General features: G+C 39.2%; 1 non-coding gene across 1 annotated transcript; it reads right to left on the minus strand.

The window, feature by feature from the left end:
• Positions 1-15,890: 15,890 nt before the first annotated feature.
• On the minus strand, positions 15,891-15,996 carry LOC132604730 (small nucleolar RNA R71). Its single transcript, XR_009568832.1, has one exon. It is a non-coding gene; the product is annotated as a small nucleolar RNA R71 (small nucleolar RNA).
• Between the last annotated feature and the right edge of the window lie 216 nt (positions 15,997-16,212).

Genomic DNA, 16,212 nt, shown 5'->3' on the forward strand with positions numbered 1-16,212 from the left:
GTACTCGTACCATACTCGTGCTCATATTCGTATACATGTCCTTAGTCGTATTCTCATACATAGTCTTATCACATTCATATTCATATTATATACTTAGTCATTTCATATTCATAGCATTTTACATAGCATACCCGACCTCATAGGATCGGTGTTTCATACATACTTTGCCAACCAAGGCTCAAGGTTACTCATACCTGGCCCTACCAAGGCTTCACGGTTATCCGTACCATCTGCAGAGGTGTGCACGCATTTCGTAATCGTATACATACTTTATACATATTCATATACATATATTCTACCCGGCGTCATAAGCTCGGGGTTTCATTATAGCCTTTCATAGGCACATATAAGTAAAATAGCCCATAGGCACCTTTAGCATCATTATTAATATCATCATCGTTACTATCGTCATCATTATCGTTACTTCTATATCATGGGCTTACTCGTCGTATGAGGTGTGTAGTACAATCATAGCACATATCAAGGATCGTGAGCTTATGAGCTCGGAATATCAATCATTTGGAAACAACATACTCATATAGAGGAATTAGGGATTTGGCCAAGAAACCATGCCTTATGAAAGAAGGATTAGCCTTACATACCTTTTCGTCGTTCTATTCTACGCTTGCACGTCCCCTTCCAATGTTAGCGTTTCTACCTTCATTAATATCATAATAATGGCCATAAGTCATTCACATTATCAACATTATCTAGATATCTCAACTTGCTTCTAATTCATCCATATTCAAGGTCATAACACCCAACTTCTTCCATCCGTCTAAAGTGTCTAGTTCATGATCTTTAATACCATTTATAACACATTCATATCACAACATAACAACATTCGTGATCCAATTCAAACTATTCCTCAAAATGTCACTATTCATCATTCATGACCTAGTTGACCATATTTTCTACAATCCATGCATTTCAACTCTCCAATATCTTAAAAATTATATAAATATCATGAATCATACCTTAGAAGTTGTAGGAACAAGCTTTAGTTGATAATACTCCACTTTGAGCAAAACCCTAGTTTTTCTCCATTTGGATTTCTTGACTTGGATGACCTTTGATGATGTTCTTACTCTTGATTCACCTTGTTTTATGTTGTTGATGACTTATGATCCTTGAAAACTTGGATAATAAACGTAGAGAGATGTTTTAGAGAGAAGTGGTGTAATGTTGAAATGAAATAAAACAAGTGTTGGTCCCTTTATTTAATGACTTGCAAAATCTGAACTGAAGTGCACAGTGGTCGTCCATGGGGGTTTACGGTCCTTATTCCTATTTACGGACCGTCCTTCGTGGTCGTCTTTAATCATATTCAGAACCAGAAACTTAAGGCTGCAACATGGTGATTTACGACCATGGTTTACGGGCCGTAAATCACTTTACGGTTCGTTCTCCAGGTCGTATTTAGCCATTTCCTCAACTGGCAGAAAGTTGAAGTTTTGCATGCCAATTTATGACCTGCTAGTTTACGGACCGTATACCAATTTACGGTCCGTCCTAGCACTTTACGACCACTGGGCTGTTGCAAATCTGCAACTTCCCATATTTCTTAGACTTCTTAATTTAATCACCCACGTCCATGCACATGCATTGCTCCCCTTATATCTCATCTTAACTTAGCCAACTTTCTCATTTCACATCGGATACCTTTGCAATCTCGCCTAAGGTCATCAAACGTCGTTTCTTGCTCATGGTCATCATGCACTCATATTCATCACTAGTTCATTCACTTTCGTACCAACGGAAAAATTTCCGAGGTGTAATAGTTATGTGCCATTTTACTTTCACTGCTGGCCTTGTGTCTTTATCCACTCTTCCTAACTTGTTCATCCACAACTGATGTCTGAGACTTTCCATCTGGTTTAGACTTGTTCTTTATATGATGTTTGGTTTCCTTGTCTGCCAAAACTGTGATCATGTTGTAAATCCATTTCTTGCTTTTCTCTTCCTCCCCATCTGTTCATTGGGAAAAGCCTTGGATTAGTCTAAAATATGTTCAAAGTCCACTTTTAGAGACCAAAACTATTGTAAGGCTATTTGTTTGAGTGTCCATATGACCTGTCCATTGGGATTTCCCTCTCCTTAACAAAGGTTTTCAAAGCTCACTTGTCTATTAACTAATATCCTTGCTTTATGCACCAGCTTGTGGTGTGTTCAAGTTAATAAAGAGGAGTAAGCTTTAAAGGATTCCAGTTCTAAATGTGTACTCTAAAAAGTTCTAAACATAGCCGTGATCCTTGGCTGTCTGTGAGGTCTTCCCAGGTCCCTTTTTCTTAGAATACTGGGGTTGTTTTGGACTTGGTTGTGTGCAATCTCGAGCTTAGTTGATATAGGGTGAATGCCATCACTTGAATTAGTGTAACCATGTCTTGTTTCCTCTGGGAAGTGGATTGAACCTTAACAAATGAGTAAATCTGGCTGTGTGGACATTTGCATTTGGAATATTCTATGAGGAGTCCCGGGCTGAGTGGTTGTCTGAAAAAAGACAAGCTTGTATTTGGCCATAAACCCTCCTATATTTTCTTTGATATGTCTGAATTATCCCAGATTATTCTTTCGGTTACCATGATTGTCTTAACAAGTCCCTGTCTTGACTGACCATTATCTGTGTTTCCTCTAAAGAAGTTGTGTTCATTGCCTTTAGTCATGAAACTGAGTTTCGCCTTCTATACTTGCAGATTATCTAGTCTCACTTAGGTGCTGTTATTTGCTATGTTTGATTCGAATGTCTGTCTTTAGAATATGACACTTGACTGCCATTTGTTTGTGAGACTGCTTGATTTGTTACCACTCCCAAGTTCTATACTCTCTTTTCCTCTTGCTTGGATGTACTGGTTGAAGATAAACTATGGTAGTTTGAGGTCGTCCAGGCCTTCTTGGTGTTAGCCATGCCTGGGGTTCTTAGAAGCCCCTTAGAACTTGTGCGACATTAGGAATATAAAGGCAAGGACTTAGTCCCCATGCCATTGCAAAATCTCCAACCAAGGCAAATCCACTCAAGGAGAAACGGGGTAAGTATAGAATAATATGAGTACTTTTCATGTTTTATAACTATGTATAGTTTTATTATTTTAGTGATAAGTTCAGTGTTGATAAACTAACCTATTCCCTCCCCCCCCCCCCCCCCCCAATCTTCTCACTCGCATGGCCACTCGGAAAGGCCCAATAGGAAATTAAATCAAAAATCGAGTCCGCAAAGGCAAAGCAAATAGCAAGGCGCGCAGAAGGCCTAGCCATGGGTGAAAATGGAAAAACTTGGGGCTTGGTATGCCCCTAGTCTAATTCTATTTCATTTCATTTGCATTATTTCTTTAAAGCTTTTGATGTACTTTTAATTAGTATCAAACTCATATTATAGTGGAAAACGTTATGGTTAGAATTAGTCGTCTTAGGACAACGATGCTTACACCGTTTATATGACTTTAGGTCCCGAACGAATTTCCAAAACCCCGAGCAAATTCCACAATTTTAAAAAGATAAGTATAAAAAATGAGATTTTCACGAACCACTTTAAAATAACTTGATGTTTTAGACTCCAAACGGTAAAAGACGATTATTGGTGACAAAGCATTTTCTAGAGCTTAATAAAATTACAAACCCTTTTAGACAAATTCATTTTTTCCTTAAGTTTATACAAAAGGAGATATTTTACTACTTGAAAAATATTTTGGGCCTCAGCCTACAGGTAATCCCTAATCAAAAGCCAACTTTGTATTCTAGGAAAATCGGGGCTACCCTGTCTAATCCGTACTTTTAACCTATCGCAACGTCGATTATTGGGGCACACACACTGGTTAGCGTAACCACACATAAGATATCGTGTACACCTTTCCTTAACATCTTACTTACAAGTATCCCCAATACAGTTTTAAACTCGTCCTAATTCCATAGCTGTAATCCATCTTCTCTCTCTCACCACGCCGGTCCGCCTCATCTCTCGCAATCATTTAGATTTTCCAACCGTGAGTTTCACACGCTTCTAATTTTCCTCAGGTTATTCTAGTTCCTCATCCTTCTCTTATGTCTGAATCTGTAGGATTTCTTAGCACACTTCCCAGGGGGTCACCCATCCTAGTACTACTCTCACCCAAGCACGCTTAACTTTGATGTTCTGATGGGATCTGGTATGTTAATGCTGGTATGATCGCTTCCATCCTGCTGCGTGGCCTTTATCACATAACCTAAAATAAGTTGAAGTTCTAGGGAATCCCAATAAAATTTCTGTAATGCATCTCCCTCCCAATTGCATAGGTCCCTTACTCTCCTAACCAAGCAAATACTGGGTTAGCCTTCAGAACTCCCAATAACCACCACCCATTAACACACACGACTGTCTTCCATTCCTAAATTTAAGATTCCCAGTAATGACCAAAACATCTTAATCGCAGTTATCCATAAGTACTTTGGTTATCGGTTCCTTTAAGACTCCTATCTGTCAACTATTAACGATATCCTGCAATAATTGTACGCACATAGGAAATTTCAATAAAAGACTTATATACTTGTAGCCGGCCTGTCCTGCTCTTGGTCTGGAGGGCTATAAAGTGAAGTATCCTCCTCAGCATCCCCTCGCCATCTACTGGTCTGGCCCTCCTCATCTCCCCCATCCGAATCTGAGGGGTATAAATATCCTGGCAACTCATGATTTACCAAAGGCCAAGACATAGGGCTAGAATAATCAGTAACACTCACAGGCGTAGCTGCCCAAACATAATGCTCCACCATAGGAGAAGCTGGAGGGGTCAACTCTGGTACAGCCTCGGGATCCTCCTCCACTGACGTCTTATACAAAACCTCAGACGGGTCCGTCTCATAACTATTTTTCGACGGGTCCTCCTCCATGGAAGTCAGGCACACTGGGGGGTCGTCTCGGGATCCTCGGAAGGGTCTGTCTTAATAGAAAGCTAGGACTCCTCCTGCTCGGTCCTGGAATCTGGGGTCCCGAATCCATCCTGGAGGCCTTCCTGGCACCCCCACTATTTGAAGCTGATCTCTTCATCTCTCGTCAATTGCCCCTACCAATAGGAAAAAAGGGTCAGAAATGAGTTTTTCTAGACTCTGGCTCTATCGCACGATCTAAGATAGAAGGAAAGGTCAACGATTCCTAAATCGGCAGCCTCCTGTTTGTAAGTGTGGCAGGCTTCACACCCATAAGAGGGACTCTACCGGACACGGTCTGTAGACAATCCTAGGACGAACCGCTCTGATACCACCTTTGTCACGACCAAAACCCATGGACTGTGACGAGTGTCTGACCACTGCTGACCAAGCACCCCTAACCTCGTACTTGCCTTATACCGAATAACCTGGTGGCCCATCTCTAACTTATACCAGAATGATATCATCTGCTGTAAAAATTATATGGTAAACTCTGCCTCAACAGCTTATAAAAAGTCCACCTAGATATATATAGAAAAGATGACAACGTAGTCCAACATGGCCACTAAAGGCACTATACATAAGATAAGAGACCACAACACTACATAACGTTCCCGCTATATACAACTGTCTACAGACCTCTATGGAGTATACACTGTAGAAAAGATAGGACAAGGCCCTGTCATACCCATATCTCTACATAGCAAAAATAGAATACCAAAAAGGGCTGCAACTCTAGATCAATGGAGCGCACTGACTGCGGTAGGGGGGAGATCCTACTGGTCTGGATTGTCTGGCTAGCTACCTGATCCTGTGGGCATGAGCGAAGCGTCCCCAAAAAAGGATGTCAGTACGAACAGTATACTGAGTATGTAAGGCATGAATAATATCATAATAAGAGACGTGAAACACAGCATAAAGTAAAGAGATAACCTGTAAGTCTGATTTCCTCTTAAGGTGGATGTCATGCATGCTAACTTTAACTTGTTTTAAACAATATTATAAATACATACAAGTAAACTGCCCGACCATATAGGTACGGTGCTATGCTGCCCGACCATTTAGGCACGGTGTTATCATCATTAGCCCGCGTCTAGGCCTCCTGCGTCCGTGGCGTAGGCTGCCCATTGCAATGGTGTGTCTACCCGGCCGCCTATAGAGTGGCGCGGTGTTATACTGTCCGGCAATGTAGGCTCGATGTTATTAAAAATACATACATAATTAAAAAGCATGCATGAGAGCCCAATCAAAGCTGCACTTGATCGGAGTGACGTAAGCTCGGTAACCTCCAATTTATATTATGGAGCAATCATCATCGCTACGTCTCACCTTGAAGGAACAATTTATAAGGTGAGATGGCCAACAATGGATAACATCAAGGAAATTGTTAAATCAGATCATTAAGCTCATAATAGCATCACTTCATAAGCTTTGGAATTTCTAGAAATAGAATCATCACCATCATTATCTTCATAAAACATTCTCATCTTTACCATCATAAGAAACTCTTAGAATCATGAATCTCTAACTTTTGAGGATAAGGACACTATGGAAAACATCTCATCTTTAGTATCATAGGAGGCTTTTAAGAATTATGAACTTCTAACTTTTTGGAAGTAAGAAGGTTCTGGAAACATATATGGAATCATAACGTAGGAGTCATGCCTTTTGAAAGAAAGGGACTAGCCTTAACATACCTTTCAGTCTCCTTAGCGACTCAACGATTATCGTTCCAAGCTCGTAAATCTACATTCAAGGAAATCCATACCACTGCTAGGCTTATCGTCATATGCTTATCTTAAGTCTTAAAATTAATTCCTTTTAAAATCTATCGAAATTTGGGCAGTATCTCCCCTGTTTATATTACTTCCCAAAGACCACTAAGGGTCATCAAACAGCCCAACAACAACAATAACAATCAACAATAGCAACAACTACAATATAATCCAATATAACCCTCTTCGATTACTTTAAGAATTATATCGAGCGGCAAGCTCGTTTAACGAATAACAAACGTCATTCAAACCTAACTCTCCTTTTGTAATTCAGCCTACAACCTTCATAATAATATGCATATATTTACCATATAATATTATAGTTCAAAATATCCTTTTATGTGTTCCAAAGCAATCCATACTCCTATGCCTCACCCTTTACTTATTCGTAGAGTTCATATATTTTCTTCTCCATCTTTCCAACTAACACATGAATAATCCCAATAACTATAGGGACAATATATTCAGCTTATAATCCACAATTTACAACTATTAGAAGTCATATTTAAACATTCAAAACAGCCCCTACAAAACAGTGGCTTAACTTAACTTCTTTCGATGTTGTCTTGCGGTATTTGGCCTCAAACAACTTTATCAACATAAATTTAAGTTAACACACGACCAAGGGGATTATACATACCTTAAGAAGTGCATATCACCCAATAATCACGGTTGCCTCAGTTCAACTTCACCCTCAATCACTAGACAACACCATAGGTTTGCTACACTTGTAGTTTCTAACTTTCTTGATGGAAGATAGGGTTGTTTCCACTTGATTTGGGCTGAAATTTCGTGGGTGGAAGTTGCAAAAATACTCTAGAGGTTGGGGAATATTTTAGAGGTGTTGGATGCAAAACATAAGGGTAAAATCCCTTTTCTAGAGCTCTAGAGTCGGTTTGGACTGACCTACAGTCTTCAGTTGTTGTGGCAGCTCAGTTACTGTAGCGCGCGTTTTTGCTCTGTCAGCCTAACTTGTAACGTCTATAATTCTCTACTCCAATGTCGTATTGGCAAGCAGTTTTTGTGTTGGAAACTAGTCTCGATGAACTTCATTTTAGGCTTTTGAAACACCTTAAAACTCCTAATATGATAGGAGATATACCCCTCCAAATTTGACCCAAAATTCTGTCCAAAATTCTTGCAAAATTTTTTCCAAATTTTCGACAAACTTATTTTCTTCGATTTGCTTGGTACCGGAATCTTCAAAAACTCTCCATACATGATAATTATCATTAAGCATACTTGATAATCATCATGTCATTTGGTTCCAAGGTTGTCCTTCCCGGTTACGACTTACGAGATCATAATTTGTCCTGTGCTTCGTTGTTACGTACTTTCTCGTGAATTGTACCTCCCAAAACTTCATGGGACGTCTCCGATACTCCATTAATACGGTGAAGTGCATGGAATGCTCATGCTCTGAAAGTGCAAGGTGTAGCATTTCACTTGGCTCTGCTCCTTGTATGGTTGTCCTGTTTGTGATGGGTGTGAGAACTTGTTAAACTACCTCTGAATAGAACATGTGAAGTGTGTGGTATTGATGTGTTTTAGTCTAAAAGGTTTCTCATGTTGCTATAACAAACTGGGTTCAGAGCAGTCCCAAGATGGTCTATGTTTGATAAAAATAGGAAAATCACCTAGTCTAACAGGTTGGTTAAGAGGTGATTGACATGTTTGTTCCAACCTAGCTACAAAATATGTCTATTCTGATAAAAAAGGTACAAGAAAAATGGATTGAAAGGCTGGTAGTTTAGTAAGGAGTGTGTGTATGTGTGGGAGTCTTTTGGTCCCTCATGTGCATAAGTGGCCCGTTAGTCATGTCTTTGTCAAGGAAAAATCCTTTTTTTTTTTTTTGAAGATTTATCACCTAGTCATACTAATAGGTAAGGAAAGGATAAAAGAAGGAAGGTGTCACGCCCCAAAACCCACCCTAGACGTGACCGACATCCGAAGTCATAAACAACCTCGGAAGAACCTAAAGATGCAACATTCAACTTCTAGAACCCGCAAGGTTTGCTACTCAAACGCCAGAAATTTATAGATAAGCAACTAACAAATAAAAAAAATGTCAATTATTAGATCAACTAAAGTCTTTATAAAGGTATAACTTCGTCAAAACAGCAAAGCCGAAGCTTTAACAATAATCCTTCAACTACTCACGGAATGAATGTAAACTATGGAGCTTCTAAGAATAAAGAATGATCGTCTAATCATCGGGAAGCAGCCCGGAAAATAAATATAAATAAATGGAATGAATAAATAGAGAATGACCCATGAATGAGTATGTAAGCTCACCAAATCAACAACAACAACAAGTTCTCCTAGCACTTTAGTCTCGAAGAACCTGCTCTTCTCCGTTACCTAACATACTATCAAAAACAACAATGGTATGCCTGAGTACTTCGTATTCAGTGAGTTCCTTGGGGACAATATGACATATAAAAATCAGATACAATAATAAGTAAAGAAATCAGTTCTAAAAACCATGTGAAATCATTATTAAACAATTACTCAACTAGGTTCAATATGCTTGTTAAAACGACTGAGGACCCCTTTTTATCAAGTTTACAACTTTCGATTATGTCCTTTCAATTTGCCAGATTATCATAAGTAATACTTCATAAAACGATAAAGATATGACACATGCCAATATAGGCCTAAGAATGAATCACATCGAAGGGATGTCCTTTGAGGTCTGTGCACCACAACGGAATATTATACTCTCGATGGCTATCCTTCCCCCCAAATAGCTAGGCATAAACCGCAACCGGGTAGCGAACCCGCAGTGGCCGCTCTTCCTCCCGAATGGCTTGGCATTACCACACTAGGATCCATAGTGACTACCCTTCCTCCCGATTAGCTAGGCCAATCACAACAACAAAGTTCATAGCATAGAAGCCGAATCACAATTCATCTCAAGGTAGTCACATCATCGATTAGCATTTAAGTTCATCATGTCAGTACAAAGATACATCATTTTATAGATAATCTTGAAAATGTTTCCACTTCCTAAAACAGGGTTCAATTGTCATAGTTCATCATAAAACACCATTACCCACCCTTAGCCATTATTTATGATCATCTCTTATAGAGGAAAACAATTAGAATTACATATACATGTATAGAATAAAATACAATCAAGGTTTAATGTGGGCTTGTCCCCTCACACACACCAACCACAATCAAAGCATGAAATAGGGTTTTAAAGTATGAAAAGCTCACCTTTTTATTTGATAAAGAACTTTTGGAAAGGAGACACACATCCAAAATAAGGTTTTCAAAAGAGACATACCTTAATTAAGCCGTTCGTAATTCAACAATTCACTTTTACAGCGAAGAACACCCAAAACCCAAGCTTGAGTCACTTTGAGAAAGATTACTTTGCAACCCTAGGTTTTTCATAAAAGAATCATGTTAAGAATGATAGGTTTAATGCTATGATTGATTAATAATGTTAAAGATGATCTTACCTTAATGTTTGAAGACTTGGAGGAAAGATTTTCGACCTTAGGGTTTATGAGAATGTGAATAAGTGATAAAATCTACTGAACCCCGCTTTATATACACACTGCTGGAGGCGGGTGAAATATGGGCCATATTTCAAAATACGGGCCATATTCTTTGGTCGTGTTTTACATTAACAAAACAGTGGACAACATAGGGAGGCGGTGAAATACACCCATGAAATACGGGCCGTATTTCAAAATACGGCCCGTATTCTTTGGTTGTATTTTTCATTAACAAAAACAGTGGAGTCTTGATTTTCCAAGGCACTTTCACACATAACCCGGATTGTAGAGAGTGTTACATTACCCCCTCCCCTCTCAAGGTCATTCGTCCTCGAATGCGAATCGCAGCCTACCAAGGATTCACTAAACGACAAGTTGTTTCAAACAAACGCAAACGATTCGCACAGGAATAGCTATAAACTTTAACTCATACCTATAATCGGGAACAAGTGAGGATATCTTTTCTTCATGTCCTTCTCTACTTCCCAAGTTGCTTCTTCAGTATCATGGTTTCGCCACAGGACTTTAACTGAAGCTACATCTTTTGTTCTCAATCTTCTAACTTGACGATCTAGAATCTGAGCTGGTTTTTCATCATAAGATAACCCTTCATTAATTTGAATCTATTCATGGTTCAACACATGTGAAGGATCAGGTTTGTACAACCTCAACATTGAAATGTGAAGCATAGGATCCACCATGGCCATATCCGATGGAAACTTCAACTCATAAGCCACCGTCCCAATTTTCCTAACAATCTCATAAGGGCCAATGAAACGAGGACTAAGCTTGCCCTTTTTACCAAAGCGCATTACTCCCTTCATCGGTGACACTTTCAAGAATAACTTGTCACCAACAGAAAACTCTAGCTCACGTCGCTTCATGTCCGTATAAGACTTCTGTCTACTCAGAGCTTTCTTGAGTCGTTGTACGATAAGATTAAATTTCTCGATTGCTTCATGAACTGAGTCAGGACCTAACAATTCTACTTTAGTTGGTTCAAACCAACCAATTGGACACTGATAACGCCTCCCATAAAGAGCCTCATAAGGAGCCATCTGAATACTCGCTTGATAATTGTTGTTGTACGCAAATTCCACAAGAGGTAAATGTTCATCCCAATTTCCTCCGAAATCTATAGCACAGGCTCGCAACATATCTTCCAAAGTCTGAATAGTTCTTTCTGCCTGCCTGTCAGTTTGAGAGTGAAAGACAATGCTCAATTTCACTCTAGTTCCCAAACTTCCTGAAAGGATTTCCAAAAATAAGCAGTGAATTGCGTACCTCTGTCAGATATGATGGATGTCGGAATCCCATGTAATCTAACTATCTCTTTTAGATATAACTTGGCATACTCCGCCACAGTATATGATGTCTTCACAGAGAGAAAATGGGCAGACTTTGTGAGTCTATCCACGATCACCTAAATCGAATCAAACTTGGCCTTTGTGCGGGGTAAACCCACAACGAAATACATGTTGATCACCTCCCATTTCCACTGCGGAACCTCTATATTCCGAGCCAGGCCTACAGGCCTTTGATGTTCAGCCTTAACTTGTTGACAGTTCAAACACTTAGCCACAAAGTCAGAAATATCAACCTTCATGCTCTTCCACCAATAGTGCTGTTTCAAATCCTTATGCATCTTGGTGGACCCCGGATGCATAGAGTATTTAGAAATATGTGCCTCCACCATCAATTCTTGTCGAAGTCCGTCAACATCAGGAACACATAACCGCCCTTGCAGCCGTAGGACACTATCACATGTCCCAATAGTGAATGAAGTGTACTCACCCCTTTCCACTCCATCCCGCAGTTTCATCAAAAGTTCATCGTCATACTGCTTGGACTTGATCCTTTCCACAATATCAGACCGTGCTTGTGTGATTTCACTAACTCACCATCTTCGGCTTCATCAAGTCTAACACTAAGACTAGTAAGTATTTAAATTTCCCTTCCCATAGGCATGTCACGTGCACGCAAATATGCCAACGTACTCATAGACTTTCTACTCAGAGCATCAGTAACCACATTCGCCTTACCCGGATGATACAAGATATTCAAGTCGCAATCTTTCAACAACTACAACCATATCCTTTGTCTGAGATTCAACTCTCGCTGCTTGAAAACATATTGTAGACTTTTTTGATCAGTGAAAACATCAAAATGCTCACCATAGAAGTATGACGCCAAAGCTTCAAAGCAAATACCACAGCAGCCAACTCCAAGTCAAGAGTCGGGTAATTCTTCTCATGCTTTTTCAACTTTCACGACGCATAAGAAATCACCTTACCATTCTGCATTAACACACAACCCAGCCAAATCCTAGAGCCATCACAATGCACCACATAGCCACCGGACCCAGAGGGTAAAGTCAAAATAGGAGCTGAAGTCAACCTTGCCTTAAGCTCCTGGAAACTCTTTTCACAAGCTTCAGACCACTGAAATTTGGCAACCTTTTGCATCAACTTAGTCAATGGCGAGGCTATTGATGAAAACCCTTCCACAAACTTCCTGCAATAATTAGCCTAACCCAAGAAACTACGAATATACGTCACGCTCGTGGGTCTAGGCCAATCCTGCACTGCTGAGATTTGCTGAGGGTCAATCTTAGTACCGTTGCTAGACACCACATGGCCTATGAAAGCCACAAAATTAAGCCAGAATTCACACTTAGAGAATTTTGCATAAAGCTCATTCTCCTCAAGTGTTGTCAGGGTTATTCTCAGATGATTTGTATGATCCTCACGACTTTTTAAATACACCAATATATTATCAATGAAAACAATGATGAAACGATCCAGATAAGGTTTAAACACACGATTAATTAAGTCCATAAATGCAGCAGGCGCATTAGTCAACCCGAAGGAAATTACTAGAATCTAAAAGTGCCCATAACGAGTACGGAACGCTATTTTCAAAATATCCTGCTCCTTTCTTTTTAATTAGTCATACCCAGACCTTAAGTCAATCTTCGAGAAGAACTTAGCACCCTGAAGTTGGTCAAATAGATCATCCATCCTAGGCAAAGGATATTTATTCTTAATGGTCTCCTTATTAAGCTGGTGATAGTCAACTCACATCCTAAGGGAACCATTTTCCTTCCTAACAAACAATACTGGAGCACCCCAAGGTGAGGAACTTGGTCGGATGAACCCTTTATCCAACAAGTCCTTTAATTCCCTTAGCTTTACTGGAGCCATATGGTATGAAGGAATGGAAATTGGTTGGGTGTCGGGAATAACATCAATCCCAAAATCAATGACTCTCTCAGGAGGAATACTAGGAAGATCTTGGGGAAACACTTTGGGATAATCACTAACTATGGGAACTGATACATATTCAGGTACTATGGCTTTTGTATCATTAATCGCAACCAAATGGTTGATACACCCCTTAGTAATCAATTTACGAGCCTTAAGATAGGAAATAAACCTACCCCGAGGTTTTGCAATATCACCCTTCCAAATAATAGTAGGTTCATCAGGAACTTATGGCGACATTCCACATTAGCATAACAGGCGGACAACTAATCCATCCCTATAATGATATCAAAATCCACCATCTCAAGTTCATAAAAATTATCCATAGTCTCACGACCCTTAATCACAACAACACAATTTCTATAGATCCTAGAAGCAATAACAGGAATACCAAAAGGTGTATCAATGGCAAAGGGTTCCAATAATAGTTCAAGTTTCATACCAAAATCGAGAGCAAAATATGGGTTCGTACAAGTGATGTGTCGGGCATTTATGGCATATTCGAGGCCTTTTTACGAGAAGTTTTACTTGTTTTTAAGCAATTCGGTGTCTATTTAATGTGTTTTTAGTGTTTTTCAGGTAACGAAACTTATTCGGAATGAAAACAGTTGAAAGTGCAGAAGTGGTCGTAAACTTAGTTTACGGACCGTATTCTTAAAAACGGGCCATATTCCATGGGAGTATTAAAGAATAAGAAGAACTAGAACGGCAGGCTGAGGAAACGGTGATTTACGAACAACTTTTATGGACGATATTCCACTTTACGGTCCGTATTTCAAAGCGTATTTAACCATTCGAGCATTTGGCAGAAAGTCGAAGTTTTGGAAGTTGAAAGACGACTGGGCAGTTTACGGACCGTAAACCAATTTATGGTCTGTATCTCAAGAGATTGAAGTAGCTCAAAACTGGAAGGAAGACCTGGTCGTAAACAGGTTTACGGTCCGTATTTCACTTTACGGACGGTATTTCCTATCGACGGGGACCAAAGTGCAAATCTACAACTTTCACCTTTTCAGAACCTATAAATAGTCATTGTAAGGTTTTAATAGTTATCAATTTTTATAATTTTGACTTTTGTCTTAGAACATTAAATACTCTCTAGTTTTTGAAGGTTCAGACATCAATTCAAGTATTATCAATTCCTTTTTTTCTTCCAAAGTAAGCAATTATGAATTCTTCAATTTCTTATTTCTTGTTCTTTGTCATGAGTAGCTAAATTACCTTACTAAGGTTGTGACACCAATGATGGGTGTTGTGTGATTGAGTTGTGATTGATATACACATAATGGATTATTAGGGTTTATTTATTCTTCATTCTGCATTCAAAATTAATGGTTGCAAACATTGATTAAAGCCATAAACCTTGATTTATTTGGGAAAATAATTAGGGTTGGTAAGAATAAATAACAAGGACACAAAGCTTTAAACTTTGTTTAATAAATTCACTTAGGAATAAGAAGAATTTACTTGGCATGATTAATTGTTCTTCATAGTTACTTTCTTTTATTTGGGAAAATCATAGAAAGAGATAGTCTTTATTTATTAGGAAATAGTAGAGATTCATATAGAGATTAAGTGCATTCATATAATGATCCATTAGAAGTATATCAAGATCAATACCTATGATCATACACTCTATCTAACGGGGACACAACCTTAGTTTCTTTTACCATAAATTTCCACCAAAGCAAGTAGATAGCAATTAGTCATAGAAAAACCAACTATTACCAAAACCATCGGATTTAGACATTAGACCTAAGCTTTGCATCCTATGACTTTAGTAACCTTTTCACATCATATTCCCTGTGGTATTTGACCCCAACCGTGTTGGGTTACTATATTTGACAACGTCCGCGTTATACCATTAATAGGTGTAATTTGAGCGTATCAAATTTTGGCGCCGTTGCCGGGGAATACGGTTTTGAAATTACTAAATAGTGTTTGCTTTATTGAAGACTTTTGCATATTCCATCATACTTTGTTTGCTACTCTGTGTAAACCAGGTGAACATGAATCAGAATCAGCAAAATCAATGTGCTGGTAACCAGGAGAATCAGTTGAACAATCAGGCGAATGAATCAGATGATGAGAATATTTTCGCTGATCTTGTTCCGGATGAGGACTATGCATCTGCTATTGTTCAGCCTCGAGTTAGAGCTGCTAATGTGAAAATTGACTCCTCTCTATACCAATTGTTGAAGCTTGAGGGATACTTTAGGAACTCTACCGAGAATGACCCTCAACGTCATTTGCAGAATTTTGTGGATGTGTGTGCTAATCACATCCAGAACAACGTTCCATAAGATGCTATTCGGTTGAGGTTATTCAAATATTCCTTAACTGGAGAGGAAAGAACATGGTTTGAGAAGCTGCCCCGAAATTCGATTACTTCATAGGCAGAGATGGTGGCTGCTTTTCTCACAAAATGGTACCCCCTAGCAAGAAGGCTGAAATTCGTGACAAGATCTATGAATTTAAGCAGTGACCGGGGGAACAACTATATGAAGCCTGGGAGAGATTCAAGGAGTATTTGCAGAAGAGCCCAAATCATGGTTTTCCAGATCACATACTAATGGAGAAGTTCTACCGAGGGCTAGATCCAGTGACGCAGTCAGTTGCTAATAATGTAGCTGATGGTTGTTTCGTGAACAAATCTTATCGACGGGTGACCAACATACTTAACAAGCTGACGACTCATTATCAGGCTTGACACTTAAACAATGCTGATATGGTACCGTTTGGTAGTGCTATGATCCAGAATATAGTAAAGGA

Source organism: Lycium barbarum, chromosome 7, assembly GCF_019175385.1.
Source record: "Lycium barbarum isolate Lr01 chromosome 7, ASM1917538v2, whole genome shotgun sequence".
Lineage (NCBI taxonomy): Eukaryota > Viridiplantae > Streptophyta > Magnoliopsida > Solanales > Solanaceae > Lycium > Lycium barbarum.